This window comes from Petaurus breviceps, unplaced genomic scaffold (assembly GCF_028583685.1).
Source record: "Petaurus breviceps papuanus isolate PSGF00001 unplaced genomic scaffold, PetGlider_PUasm1.0 175, whole genome shotgun sequence".
Classification (NCBI taxonomy): domain Eukaryota; kingdom Metazoa; phylum Chordata; class Mammalia; order Diprotodontia; family Petauridae; genus Petaurus; species Petaurus breviceps.
This window is the reverse complement of record NW_027185764.1, coordinates 23,692,520-23,707,917: the sequence shown is the minus strand read 5'-3', so window position 1 is coordinate 23,707,917 and position 15,398 is coordinate 23,692,520. Positions and strand designations below refer to the sequence as shown.

General features: G+C 38.0%; 1 protein-coding gene and 1 long non-coding RNA gene across 4 annotated transcripts in view; one reads left to right on the top strand and one right to left on the bottom strand.

Moving 5' to 3' along the window:
* Window positions 1–9,013, bottom strand: part of LOC138159070 (oncomodulin) — a 36,295-nt gene extending 27,282 nt beyond the window's left edge. The window contains exons 1-3 of one of the 3 annotated variants that reach the window (XM_069085395.1): window positions 8,126–8,220; window positions 6,316–6,404; window positions 718–805 (exon numbers count right to left, since the gene is read on the bottom strand). The gene's annotated coding sequence lies outside the window, so the exon portion shown is untranslated. Of the gene's footprint in view, window positions 1–717; window positions 806–6,315; window positions 6,405–8,125; window positions 8,221–8,396 lie in introns of those variants that run through there. The other 2 variants (XM_069085396.1, XM_069085394.1) reach the window with 2 other exon arrangements.
* LOC138159071 (uncharacterized) lies at window positions 8,498–10,093 on the top strand. Its single transcript, XR_011167795.1, has 2 exons — window positions 8,498–8,623; window positions 9,067–10,093. It is a non-coding gene; the product is annotated as an uncharacterized lncRNA (long non-coding RNA).
* Window positions 10,094–15,398: the final 5,305 nt, after the last annotated feature.

The following is a 15,398-nucleotide window of genomic DNA, read 5'->3' as shown; positions in this document are numbered from 1 at the left end:
ATATAAAATTATGTCAATAAATAGCAACAAAATGGTAACAAAGCTAATTTACAAATTAATGTGACAACAATCATCAACTTTAATCCATTCTACTTTTTACACTTTTTTTTTCTGTTTTGTGAATGTTTTGTTTTTACATTTTAAACATTTATGGATTACTCCAACTTCATGAGAGGTCTCTTACAACAAAGCAAAACAGTTAAACAAAATTAATGATGCCTTGTCTGAAAGTTCACGTCTGTAGCACCAAATACACTATTTTTAAAATAAACATAAAACTATTTACTTTCTTTCCCATACTGGAAAAAAAATAAAAAAAATGAAATTTCTTTTAACAAATAAATAAGCAAAAACTACTTTTTTTTTTAAAGCAAGATCAACATCTTCATTGAAATAATTTTACCAAGGACATAATGTTTTCTTAGACTGAGTGAATTTTTCTCTGCCATCCAATTCAATTTGTTTTGGCTTGGTTCAATTTAATTTAATTCGGCAAACACTTATGAGGTAGATACTATATTTTGTGCTATGTCAGGCCCTAATATGCAAGAATGAAAAGCAGCACTGGAATAATAGTTAATATTAAGGTTTGTGAAATGCCCAACAATAGATTACCTAACTTGAGCCTCACAGCAACCCTTTGAGATGAATACTATTATCATCCCCATTTAGAAACTGAGAGTTTAAGTGATTTGCTAAAGGTCTTACAGCTAGTACCTGAGGTAGGATTTGAACCAGGTCTCCAAGTCTGGTAGGCTATCCACTATGTATCTCCTCTTGTGAGTTCTGTACTCTTACCTGCACACTGGTAGAACAAAGAATTATTATTCAGTTGTGTCTGACTCTTTGTGACCTCATTTGGAGTTTTCTTGGCAAAGATAGTGAGATGGTTTGCCATTTCCTCTCCAGTTCATTTGACAGATGAGGAAACTGAGGCAAATAGGACTGGGTGATTTGTCTAGAATCAAGCAGCCAGTAAGTGTCTAAGGCTGGATTTGATCTCAGGTCTTCCTGACTCCAGGCCTGGTGTGCTCTCTACTGAGTCACCTAGCTGCCCCTGAACAAAGAGAGATAAGTACAAAAGCAATTCTCATATAAGACAGAATGTAATAATTGATTAGGAGAGGCCAGAAAGAGATGAGAGAGAGAATAGAGGAAGAGAGAAACCACTTCTAGATAAGAGGGTCTGGGAAGGCTTAAAGGAGGACTTACTACTGGGGCTGAGTTTTAGGGAAAGATCAGGCTTTCATTGGGTGTGTGATATGCTGGAAAAAAACCCTGTGGTTGGAATCCAGAGGACCTAGGTTCTAATCTCACTTTTGCTCTTTGCCTAGGATAAGTCACTTAAACTTCCTGGATATCAGACTCCTCATCTACAAAACTGAGGAGGTCAGACTAGCTGATGTCTAAGGTTCTTCCAACTATGAAGCACGGAGCATTCCAAGCATGTTGGATGAACTCAAATGCGTACAGTATTATAGATATAGAGCTGGAAGGGACCACCGAGGTCACTGCTTCTAGATTCTTCATTTTGCCAATGAAGAAATTCGACCCAGAAAAGCAAAGAGATTTGCCCAAGGTTGCAAAGGTATAGGTAGCAGGACCAGGGATGAAACAAACCCAGGTCTTCTGAAACCAGGATAAGCATTCTTCTTACTTTGTTATGTCTCTGTGGCAGGATGAGATCTAGAAATGGCAGTAGTTTATAGTGTCTGGATTACAGAGAGACTGAATGGGAGGAAAAGTCAGTGACAAGGCTGGACAGGTAAGGCTGGAACCAAATTGTAGAGGTCCTCGAATGCCAGGTTAAGTTTTTACTTTTCTATTTTAAGCAATTAGGAGACACTGAATGTCTATAAATGGCCAGATCTGATGTGCACATTAAGAATACCTCCTTGGCAACAGTGTGAAGGACAGATTGGAGAGGAAGAAATGCTGGTGGTAGAGTGATCAGTGAGGAAGATATGATAATATTCCAGGTAAGGGGTAATAGAACAATGTGAGCAGAGGAGAGGGAATGGATATATACAAAAATTTAGAAATACAACTGGCAGGACAGGGCAGTTAGGTGGTGCAGTGGAGAGAGAACTGGGCCTGAGCTCAGGAAGATGTGAGTTCTAATGTGACCTCAGACATTTACTAGCTGCATGACCCTAGGCATGTCATTTAACCCTAAGGGCCTCAGTTTACTCATCTATAAAATGAAGTGGAGAAGGAAATCACAAGCCATTCCGTGTCTTTGCCAAGAAAAAACACCAAATGGGGTCACAGAGAGTCAGACGTAACTGAAAACGACTGAACAACAGCGAAGAACTGGAAGGTTTGGCCACTTAGTCAATGTGGGGTTGGAGAAGAGACTGAATGAGTCAAGGATTGACTTGTAGGCTGGGGAACTGGGTGAATAGTGATGAGGTCACTATCAGAGATAGGACAGTTAAGAGCTTCAGGCAGGTAGAGTTTGAGGCAGTACTTGGAAATGTGTCATGGGAGAGATCTGGTAGGGGGAGGTATAGATATGGAAGTCCCCTGAGCTAGTCACTTAACCTCTGTCTGTCTCACTTTTCTCATCTGTGAGATGGGGATAATAATAGCCTCTATCTCCCAGGATTGTTGTGAGAATAAAAATTGTAAAACACTTAGGACAGTGCCTGGCACACAGGAGATACTATTTAAATGTTAGCTATCCCTTTTATTCTTATAATATATTAGAAATTAAGAAATTATTTAAATTTGGAGTTAATGAGAAGCACAAATGATGGGGGCAGGCTGCTGCAAGGGAAAGGACTCAAAAGTATAAAAATTTTATGTGTGAAAGTCACTGTTCACAGATTCACAGAACTTGACGATTGGAAGCAATATCAAATATCAAATGTCATTTATTCCAGCCAGTACCTAAACAAGTATTTCTTCTCCAACATCCCTGACAGGCAAAGCTTTTACTAAGAATTTTTAAATTTTTTGAATAATATCTTTTCAATTACATGTACAGACAGTTTTTAACATTCATTTTTTTTTTTGGATGGGGAAGGCAAGGCAATTGAGGTTATGTGACTTGCCCAAGGTTACACAGCTAGTAAGTGTGTCAAGTGTCTGTGACCAAATTTGAACTCAGGTCCTCCTAGCTCTCAAGCCGGTGCTCTATTTACTGTGCCACCTAGCTGTCCCTAACATTATTATTATTTTTTTTTAATTTGAGTTCCAAATTTTCTTCTTCTCTCTCTCACCTCCCCCCTCTCTGAGAAAGTAAGCAATCTGATATAGGAGATACCTATGTTTTGCTAAGAATTTTTGCCTTGGTCGAAGACCCTAGGACCCTGGACTCTGCATAAAAGTGGGTAATATGAAAGAAATCTTGAAAATCCACTGGCATAAGCTCCTGTAGGGCTTTATTTTTTAAAATAAAATTTTATTAGTATTTATTAGTATCTTTTTTTGTGTATCCTTTGTAACTGACTAAGACTCTTCATCATAGTAGAGGGCACTGAAGCATATTTGAAGAACCAAAGTGTTCTCACTCACAACACATATGGAGGGAAGGGGAGCAGAGAAGAATGTATCATCCTGAGCTATGCACAATCTCCTCACTCTCCCCATGTAACCTTGACACTTGTCTCTTCCCTTCCCTTCCCATCTGTGGGGAACAGGAGCATAGCAAATGAGCCAGTGTGACTGAAATGCAGCTTACATGAAAGGAGTAATGTATAGCCATCCTGGAAAGAAAGGCTGGAGTAACAGTATAGCTATCATGTACATGCAGGTGTGTATGTGTATGTGTTAAAAGCATTTATTTATCATTTTCTATGTGCCAAGTACTATGCTGAATGCTAGAAATACAACAGACACAGCGAGGCCCTCTTTGCCCTCAAGAAACATGCAAGAAAGTTCATTGGCAGGTCAGATGGAAAAGACCAGAAATCCTAAAGGATTTAGTAGCAAGATGAATCCTTAGGTTGCATCAATAGGTCATGTGACAGTGTCTGGAGTCATACCCAATTCATTCTCAATCAGTATTTCCATACCATGGATATAAAGTCAACTCCAGTAAAAATGGATCAAGTGTGTGTGTTGGGGGGGGCAGTGGTTGTGTGTGTGTGATGTTTTTTTTGTGTGTGGTGCTTTTTTCCTACTTAGATACGCAAAGAGGATTTAAAAGTATCAATCTTATCAATCCCCAAAAGATCTTTCTTTTTTTATAATTAATTTATTTTTAATTTTCAACTTTCACTTCCATAAGATTTTGAGTTTTGAATTTGCTTCCCTTCCCTCTCTTACCCCCTCCCAAGACACCATGCAATCTGATATAGGCTCTATATATGCATTCATATTAAAACTATTTTCACATTAGTCATGATGTAAAGAAGAATTAGAACCAATGGGAGGGACCTTGAGAAAGAAGAAACAAAACAAAACCACAAAAGAAAAGGAGAGCAAATAGTGGGCTTCCATCTGCATTCAGACTCCAAAGTTCTTTCTCTGGATGTGGATAGAATTTTCCATCATGAGTCTTTTGGAGTTGTCAAAAGATCTTTCAATGTTAGTACCTTACCTTTGGAATAGTAGTTTAACATTTTAAGTTAAATTTTCTATTCTAAGATGATTTTTTTTATTCTAATAGCAACCAAAAGAGAATCCTGAAGTTAAAACTAATAATCACCTATTCAAAAAATATTTATAATCCTCATGTATTGTGTGTTCCAAGTGTGGGAATAAGTAGTTTATTTCTGTTTCTTGATCAATCAACAGCATTTATTTAGTGTCCCCTACATCTCAAACCCTGTTCTAGGTGCTGTAGTCATAGAATTCAAGCTGGAAAGGACTTTGGAGGACATCTAGTCTAACCCTAGCATTTTTCTCAGCCTTTCCCATTTGTAGTCTATTTTGCATCAAATTATCACTGTCTTTCCTCTCACTTTTCCATAAGGAAAAAGAAAAACTCTAGTTGCTAGACTCTTCTCTGTTTTTTTTTTTATTTAAAAAAATTCTGCACTTAGCAAACACCAAAGAAGTGTGTATTTCCATAAACAAAGTAGACCAGAAAAAGATGACTATATATGAAGAAAGCGATCTCTAAGTATATCTTGCTTTAAGTATATATTGAAATAAACCTACTACTTTGAGAGCTGTCTTGCTTGTTTGTGTTTCCTTCAGAACTTCTTTCTGTTTTGTTCAGTGCATTTTCTTTTAAATTCATTAATAATATTCTTTCTTTCTTTTTTATCTTTAGTTCTTTGGAGAACTAAATATGTTGCAATAATATTAATATAGCAACACCTGGAAATGTTAATATTGAAAAGATGGAACTTGGCTTTTGTGGAAAACTTGGTAGGGAGAGAAGGAACGGGCATTTGTTAATGTGCTAAGTGCTTTACAAATATTATCTCATTTGATCCTCACAACAACCGTATGAGGTAAGTGCTATTATTATCCTGATTTAACAGTTGAGGAAACTGAGAAAGACAGAAGTTAAGTGACTTGCCCAGGGTTACACAGCCAGTAAGCATCTGAGGCCAGATTTGAACTTGGGTCTTCCTGACTTCAGGTCCATCACTCTATCGCTGTCTGAACTTGAGTCATTAAAAGAACTCTGTAATTTCCTGAAGAAAACCAGCTCATTATCCTCTTCTTCAACTCTGGGCTCAGCTCACTATTCATCTGGCTAAGATCAATATACTGTTGAACTAGCTCTATAGAATGTTCTTCCAAATGCATGTTGAAATCTAGTCCATAAACATTTTTCATCCACTTGGTCTTAGCTATGTGGATCAATACTCAGACTCTTTTGAGTAATTGAAAATTCCTTAAAGAAGACTGCAGTGTCCTGGAGTTTGATATTATCAGCACAATATTATCTGCAAATAAGAAGTTTGCAGGACCTATTCTTCCACAGGAATCTCTCTCCCACTTGATTCCTGTGTTAGACCTCTATCAGAATGAGAAAAAATTTTGTTCAGCATATACATTACCATTTTATGCCTTTTCTGATTTTATTATCAGAGGGTTATCAAAGAGGGTTATTTCTGCTGTTATTACTTTCTAAGAATTCTGAGTGATCTTGATGTGAGGATAGGTATCCCACCAAGTGACCAAGTATCAGAGCCCTTTTCTTGGATTTGGAGGGGTTTGCCTTGTTCTTTGTAGAATTTCTCTACCATTTCCTCCTTAGCAACCAAAGTTCCTATATAAGCTCTAATTATTTTTATTCTTTTTATAAATGCTTACCATTATTACAGCAGTACATGTTGACCAAATATCTGATGAAACAGTATTTCTTGTGTGTGTGTGTGTGCCTTTTGGCATGTGATAAAGCCTACTTACCCAGGAAAAGTGAGTATAATACTTCAGGGGAAAAATGGATATTCAATGAAATAGAGGACTTTCAAGCATTCTTGCTGAAAAGTCCAGAGCTGAAAAGAAAATTTGACTTTTAAATACAAGACTCAAAGAAGTATGAAAAGGTAAACAGGAAAGAGAAATCATAAGGGACTTATTAAAGTTGAACTGTTTACATTCCTATATGGATAGATATTTGTAACTCAGATCTTTCTCAGTATTAGGGTAGTTGGAGGAGATAGATAGATAGATAGATAGATAGATAGATAGATAGATAGATAGATAGATAGATAGATAGATGGCACATGGTGAGTTGAATATGAAGGGATGATATCTAAAAAATAAAATTAAGGGGTGAGAAAAGAATATATTGGGAGAAGGAGAAAGGGAGAGATAGAATAGGGTAAATTGTCTCACATAAAAGAGGCAAGAAAAAGGTTTCACAATGGAGGGGAAGGGGGGAAGTGAGAAGAAATCTCACTGGATTTGGCTGAAGGAGGGAATAACATACACACTCAGTTGGGTATTGTACCCTACAGGAAAGTAAGGGGGAAAGAAGATAAGAGGGGGGATGATAGAAGGGAGGGCAGATTGGGGGAGGCGATAGTCAGAAGCAAACACTTTTGAAAAGAGACGGGGTCAAAGGTGAAAATAGAATAAATGGGGGCTGGGATAGGATGGAGGGAAATATAGTTAGTCTTTCACAACATGACTATTATGGAAATGTTTTGCATAATTACACATGTATAACCTCTATTGAACTGATTGTCTTCTCAATGAGGGTGGGTGAGAATGGAAGAAGGGAGAGAATCTGGAACTCAGAGTCTTAAAAACAAATGTTAAAAATTGTTTTTACATGCAACTTGGAAATAAGATATACAAGCAATGCAATAGAGAAATCTATCTTGCCCTACAAGAAAATAAGGGGATAGTGCATAAGAGAGGTGGATGTGATAGAAGGGAGGGAAAACTGGGGGAAGGAGTAATCAGAATGTATGCCATCTTGGAGTGGGAGGAGGAGAGAGATGGGGAGAAAATTCAGAATTCAAAATCTTGTGGAAATGAACATTGAGAACTAAAAATAAATACATTAATTTTTTAAAAAGAAAGAAAAACCCATTGGAACTACCTTGGCAACCCTTGTCCCAAAAGTAATTTTTTTTAATCTGTCAGAAGATCTGCAAAAGTCATGTTTGAACAACATCGGGGAGGAGAGACAATCATATAAGCAAATACTGAAGTGATGTTATTTTTCCTGGCAGCTTTAAGCAACATAACCAGTTGAACTAGTCAAAAACTGAGCTGCTGCTGCTGCTACCTCTGTTGGGCAACTTCAAGTGTTGAATGATAGGACACAAAAGCCACCTGGCAGATACCCTCCAAATCCAGGGAAGCTAGACTCACATACAATCTGAAGACCCTCACTTCCTTTCCTTAAGTACTAGGGCGAAGGTGGAAATCTTTGCTTCTCCCACCCCCTCCATTCCTGGCATCATGGCAAAGTGGATAGATGGTCTGGAAACAAGGGAGACCTGGGTTAAAGCCCGGCCTCTGACATATGGCCATGTGATCCTGGACAAATCACTTAACCTCAGTGCTCTAAGCAACTGAAACTCTAAGTTTCAGAGAAGATGATGGCCTGTATGGATAGGGAGAATTCCCTCACCCCACCTGGGAGTTCCCTATACCAATAAAATCACAAGAATGGTCCCTATCCCTAATAGACCTTGTATCTTTAAAAGTTTTCTGAGTGACCACCACTAGCTCCATGGCCCCTTGAGGATATTGGGGTTACCTTAGCGATCTCTAGTGCTACTCTTTGTCCTCAACATTACAGTCAGGATCTGTGATTTTGGTGCCCCTCCCCCCATACACCACACCCCCTGCAGTGCAGATCTCAGCCGTCAACTCTGCCAGTCCTGACTTGCTCCCAAGGATGAAGCTTATGTGTCAGAGCCATATTGGGATCCTGGTGTTCCCAAAGCCCTGCCCAGAACTCTCTGCCTCTATTTTTACAAATTGTGCTGGAATGACTTGGAGGAGAGACTCCTCTCTTTGTCATGTACCTGTTCAAGGTCTGCACTGCACCCAGGACCATCTCCAGTTGTCCTGATCTATATCTTGCCACTGGACCCAGATGGCTCTACAGGAGAAAAGTGAGACATGTCTTTGCACAGACCTCCCTCACTTATATCCAATTCACTTGCATGTCATGGCATCACCTCCCTGATGTTATTTATGGCCCTTTTTGAGAACGAAGGACAAACAACTTCCTGTCGAATTTTACATATGTGTGAGTATACATGTAACAGAAGGATTTGGGTTCTATTCCGAAGCTTTTGCTTCAAGTCCAGAAAGTAAAAGGTTGAACAGTTAGATGTCAGTGACCTATCACTTTACTAGATGAATCAGAAATGGAACTTATTTCTATTATCCTGCACATATAAATTTATATTAACTTCTCAAGTTTGCCATCTAATCTATCTTATATGAAAAGTAAATAAAAAATTAAATAAATAAATAAAAGGAAATCATGTCTTGTGAAAACACCCTGAAAAGGTAAAAAACACTCGAATATAATATAGTACTATTATATACTACTACTGCAACAACTGAGAAGAAAGAGGTGTTTTTTTTTCCATTTTTTTTCCAGTGTGTCTATTACTCCTGATAACATAAACAAAACTTTGTGTATGACATTATGGTGATTGAGAAAATGTATTTTCCATTTTCTAGGTGAATCATGTGTCTTTCAAATATCCTTTCAATTAAAAACCCTGGGAATTGAATAGAGGTTTCTGCTTTTTACTTCTGCAAACACTGAGATATACAGAGAGATTCTATGACTGAGTTGATGAGGGAGTCAAGGTGAGAATACAAAACCACCTCTGCTCCCTGTGCTCTTGTTCATCTACCAAGCCATGCTGCCTCCTTCAGGCAATGAGTAACATAGGTTAGGTATTAGCTTATGGGATCCTAGAGCTAAAGCTGGAAGAGACCTCAGGGGAACTCTAGTCCAAAAGAAGTCTTTTATAGTTGGGGAAACGAAGACTCACAAAGATGAAATGATTTGTCCGAAGATCACACCAGTAGTAAGCATCGGAAGTCATTTAGAAAATAGCATCTGCACTGAGTTAACTGCATCCATCTGCTCGATTAGAGTTGGGTAAGTGTACTCTGAATTTCACTAGTTCTATATGATTTGGATTTGAGGCATGAGGACATTTTAAAAAATCAAATGGTGTGTCACAGAGTGGTTTTAGCCTTCTCACTCCTAGAAAAGCAAAAGTTTTATTTTACTTTTAAATTATATTTTATTGCTTTTTTAGACTATAATAATATTTTTTATTTTTCCCAATTGCATATAAAAACAATTTTTAACATTTAAAAAAAATTCTGACACAACATCTTTCTCCCATCCATCCTCCTGTGAGAACTGCATGCCTGACATCTACCTGCTAGCCATGAACCCCAACTGTAACTGTGAGAACGGTGACTCTTGTAAATGTAAATCCTGCTGATGCAAATCCTGCAAGAAAAGCTGCTGCTCCTGCTTCCCAGCAGGGTATGTCAGGTGTGCCCAGGACTGTGTCTGCAAAGCCCCGCAGACTGAAAATTGCAGCTGCTTCCACTGATGCTCCTGTTTCCCTGTGCCTGTAGATAAAGGAATTTGTATAGACCTGACTTTTTACACCCCCAGATGTGTTTTCTACTCTTTTTCCTCTCTATGAAATGAAAATAAACTTATTAAATTATAAAAAAATTCTGAGTTCCAAATTCTCTCCCTTCTTTTTTCCCCTCTCCCTCCCTGAGACAGTAATTTGATAGAGGCATATATGTGTAGTCATGAAAAACATATTTGCATATTAGTGAGGTTGTGAAAGAAAATACAGACAAAAAATACCAAAAAAAAAAAAGTGAAAAATAGTATGCTTCGATGTGCATTCAGACTCTATCAGTTCTTTCTCTGGAGGAGAATTGCATTTTTCATGAGTCCTTTGAGATCGTCTTTGATCATCGTATTGCTGAGAATAGTTAAGTCACTCACAGTTGATCATTGTACAATATTGGAAAAGCAAACTTTTAAAAGTAAACACACAGCCCTCCGAGGACACAAAGACCAAAACCTTAACTTCTTAATTCTGTTGCTTTGATTTTCATTGTGTCTGAAGCTCACCAGTTGCCTGTAGGTGTCACCAAAAGCAGGCAAGTCAAAAGAGGTTGAGCTCTCAGGGAAGCTCTAAACTAAAACCAAGTCACTGGGAAAGTGAACAGGAAAAATTGGAGGGATTTGAATTGCAGATACTAATTCAAGGGAGCGAGCTTTGTATCAAGAAACCCAGACAATGAAACCAAAATTCAGAATGGAAAAAGTTAGTCAAAACTAACTTTATAAAAAAATTTTTAAAAGGAAAAGAAAATGTTTTGACAATATAAAAAACGGCCAGATGGTCCAATCATGAAGCGAGTGAACAAAGATAGATTTATTGTGTTTGGATAACTTTTTCAAGCTAAATATAGATCAAATCTTGCTACAACAAATTCCAAGGAGTTTCCCAGTTTTGTTTTTTGTTCTGGAGTCTTGTTGTCTCAAAAATTGTTCAACTTGGGGCAGCTAGGTGGTGCAGTGAAGAGAGCATGGGCCATGGAGTCAGGAGGACCTGAGTTTAAATTCAGCCTCAGACACTTAACACTTACTAGCCATGTGACCTTGGGCAAGTCACTTAACCCCAACTGCTCTGCCCTCCCCTCAACAAAAGGCAAAGAAAAAAAAAGTAGTTCAACTTGTGCCTGTCAGTTGGAACGTGAAAAATATGCATATTTTAAAGAGATTTTTTTTCATTATTGTTACTATGATTGCATCTGTTATTTTGGCTTTTGACCTGTAAGTCAGTCCTACTGTTACCAAATTAAAAATTCAGGAGTTTACAATCTCAGTATTATGAATACTGAAACTGAAATCTGGATAATAATGTAATTGTCACTTTTCTAAAAATTGATGCCTTTTGTTTTTGTGTCACTTTCATTGTTTATTTCATCACCCAACAAGCCTCCCCTGTAACAATGATTTTAAAATTAAAAGCAAAAAAAAAAAATCCATCAGAACCAACCAACCAATATATTAGTTAGATCTGGTAGTGAAGGCAAATATTTCACAGTCCTAATCCCTACCCATGCAATGAAGAAAGAGAAATACGTGTCCTCAGGTCTTCTCCCCAATCAAGCTTGTATGTTAAAATTTGGCAGAGTTCAGTTCTATTTTGTTATTCATTTACATTATTTTCAGTCATTGTATACATTGCTTTCCTGGTTCTTCTTACTCTGTTTTGCATCAGTTTATATAAGTCTTCCCCTGTTTCTATGGATTCCTTGTATTCATTGTTTTTATGTACCATTGGGAGATGTAGACATCTCCCAATCGATGGATAACTACTTTGTCTCCAGTTCTTTGTCAGAATGTCTTTCCAATAAAGCTTTTTGTCTTATGTGTTTTTCAAAGAAATTAGCTTATTTTCTTTCTTTTAACATTTATTAAGCATGTACTAGGTACTAGAGTTTAAAAGTGTGCCCAGGGCTGTGTCTAGCACACAGTGCTAGGCTCTAGAGATACAAAGACACAAATGTAACAGCCCCTACTCCCTAGGAGCTTGCATTCTAATGAGAAGTACAGCATAACAGTGTGTCCCATAAGTTTTAGTGCAATTTGAAGCTATTAAAACTTAAAACAGCAATAAGACTTTTTTTGGGGGGTAGGGAAAGGGCAAGAAAATCTCCCTGTCTCTCAAAGGCAAGAAGTATAGGGGCCACTTAACAATAAGACCCTGCTGCTAATAAGCATAGAAGTTTTGACTTGCTCTGTTTCCATTCTGGTCTGGTTTGACCTCTTTAGGCAGGCTAGTGGTAAGTAGCCCTTATTTATCAGGGGGCCAGTGACATCCCCAGTTCCGTTTAATCATTTAAAGTCAACTAGCTTTTACAAAGATATTGGTTTCAAAGGTATAGCAAGAACAAAGTATAAACATTTTCCCCAGTACCTCAAGGGCATACTCTCTTCTACACCACCTTGGTCTCTGGGGAAGTAGGCTCAAAATTTAGCTCATTTCCTATGTGGCACTGGTCCTATTAAACCAATGTCCAGATGTGACAAAACTTCCAGATGAATCCTTCCATGGGGTTAGATTCTCAAGGGTTAATTCTGAAGATTGTTTGTGGAGATGTTGAGCTGACTGTAATATTCAACATGGATTATAGTTTCTATATTCCTATGGTTTATACTTCCAGCCAAAGTTGGAGACGCCACTCCATGCACCTAGTACAGAAAAGAACAAATGAAAACAACAAATAGAAAGACCAAAGACTCAGGTCTGTTTCTTGGGAGCTGTAGGACTTCAGAGGGAGAGGGGAATAAAGACCCTGAGAGAAGTCATCTAAGTTCACTGATGGAATCTACACATGCTTGAGACCCCCCATTTCAAAAGCACAGGATGCCATTCTTGTTTTTTTCCTTCTAATTGTTAACCTACCAGTTTTCCTCCTTCATTATCTTCCCAATGCTTAAATTTGGCCTCAAATTCTGGTTTTGAGTTAAATATGTTTATCTTGGCTCTGTGAACTAACTTTACTAAATAGAAATTTGAAGCATTGAGGAAGAAGTAAAGATTAAAATCTAAGGGTTAGAGGGTAAGATTTTTTTAATTCCTAAAAATTATCTCTTTAATAACAAAATACCTCTTAGCAGCAAGAAGGGGCCTGAAATGTGCAATAATAATCTTCTATAGTGGAAAGAACATTGAATGTGGAATCAAAGGACCCAGGGTTCAAGGTTTGGATTTGCCTCTTATTCTCTGTGTAACCTTGACCTCAGGGGTCATGAAATTCAACCCCTTCATTTTGCAGAGAAGGAGAATGAGGCCCAGAGAATTTAAATAACTTGCCCAAGATCACACATATAATAAGTGGAAGTCACATGTAACCTCCTCAGGCCTCAGTTTCCTCATCTGTAAAATTAAAGGCTTGGACTAGACAGTCTGTAAACATTTTTGTATTACATTAGTCTATGAGAGAAAAGTGGAATGAATAGTGTAGCATAGTTAAGATTAGTTTGACTAGTTACTATATACAGAGTTGACTAGGCTTCATGTACAGAGCCCTGTGTTGGGTATTATAGAAAAATGCAAAAGACATAAGATAGTGCTAGCTGTCAGACAAATTATAATATAGAGAGAAGAGAGAAATTAATATTTTTTTAAAAATATGACCTGACCAGGGTCACACAGTTAGTATCTGAGGTGAGATTTTAACTCAGGTTAGCTAGGTGGCCTAGTAGATAGAGTGCCAAGTTTGAAGTCTGGAAGACTCATCTTCATGAATTCAAATCTGGCTTAATTTAAACCTGTTTGCCTCAGTTTCCTCATCTGTAGGAGGAGGAAATGGCAAACCACTCTAGTATTTCTACCAAGAAGACCCCAAATGGGGTCATGAAAAGTTGGACACTGGGGCAGCCAGGTAGCACAGCGAGTAAGAGTACCGGCTCCAGTGTTGAGAGGACCTGGAGATCGAATCCCAGGCACAGACACTTAGCACCCACCCAGAAACACCTGGCCATGTAACCTTGAGCAAGTTATTTAACCCCAATTGCTTAGGGGCAGCCAGGTGGCTCAGGGAGTAAGAGCACCGGCTCCAGTGTCGGGATGATCTGGATCAAATCCGGGCTCAGATACTCAGCACCACACCCAGAAATAACTGGCCGTGTAACCTTGAGCAAGTTACTTAACCCTGATTGCTTTAAAAAAAAAAAAAGTTGGACACAACTGAAATGATTGAATAACAACTTCCTGAGACAAAAAGATATGAGTTCTAATCCCTCCTCAGAGACTAATTATTGAGGCCATCTGATAAATGAAAAAGAACAATGACTCTGGAGGCAGTGGACTTGAGTTAAAATATTGCCTCTGAAGCCTCTGTCTATGTGAACTTTAGCAAATAATTTAGTTTCTCTGGGTCTCAGTTTCCTCATCTGTAAAGTGGGGACAGCAACAACAATAACAATAACAACCTTACAGGGCTGTAGTGAGAATGAAATGAAATCTGTAAAGCTCTTTGCAAACCTTAAGGCACTGTACGAACATTAGTTATTATTATTACCTCAGAAGCTAGCATTTGGCATTTCTATATCAAGCTACCACTGCCACCTGTTGAAGGTACCACCTGTTTCTTCTTTCTTGGAGGAGTGTGACTATTCTTTAGTGTCAGGTTAACATGCCTCAGGATTAATCACACATTCTCAGCTCTTCTGCTAGTCAGGCCTAAGCCCCGCTCAGCTGGCAGACAAAGGACTGATTATTCTGGGAGCTGTCCAGACCTTGTTTCCTTATTCATCTCCCTTCATGGAAAGGTCCCCTATCTCCACTCCTACCTACATCAGGACATGGGGCTTTCTGACATAGAATGCAAGGCTATGTATCTCCTTCCAATAGAGTTTGTACTTTTTGCTGAGTTTCTAGAGTTAAAAGTAAGTGCTACTTTTCATGTTCCATTTTAATTCCTGTCATGCTGCTGGCATCTAGTGTGTAGATCATACATTTTGCCTTTAGTAAACCTCAAAGAGGCTTATTCCAATAACACTGAAGGAGGAATGACCTTTGCCCTGTATTCCTATTTCCTCATTATTATTGTATAAGGTTTTGATTTTTTTTTTCTGTTTGTCTCTTTCCCTCAATAGGAAAAAAGTGTTCCAACTGCTAAAATATAGCTACCTCACTCTCCATTTCTTTCCTTTCTTCTCACCTCCCCTTGATGGTGGAAAAAGAATCTTGGTTGCTTAAGACTAAACTGCTAAAGAATACTCATAAATCCAGGCAACCTTAAATATTTTTCGAATATTGAAATTTCTTCTTGAACTTTATAAAAAAACAAAACAAAACAAAATTCTCACCAGACAAAGCAAAATAAAATAGGAAAAGAGAAAAAGAAAACTGAAATGACATATTTATTTAGTCAGTTTGAAATTGTGTATTTAACAAATAGCTAAGTACAAGTTAACCTTTTCTTGGGCATCTGTCAGTGAA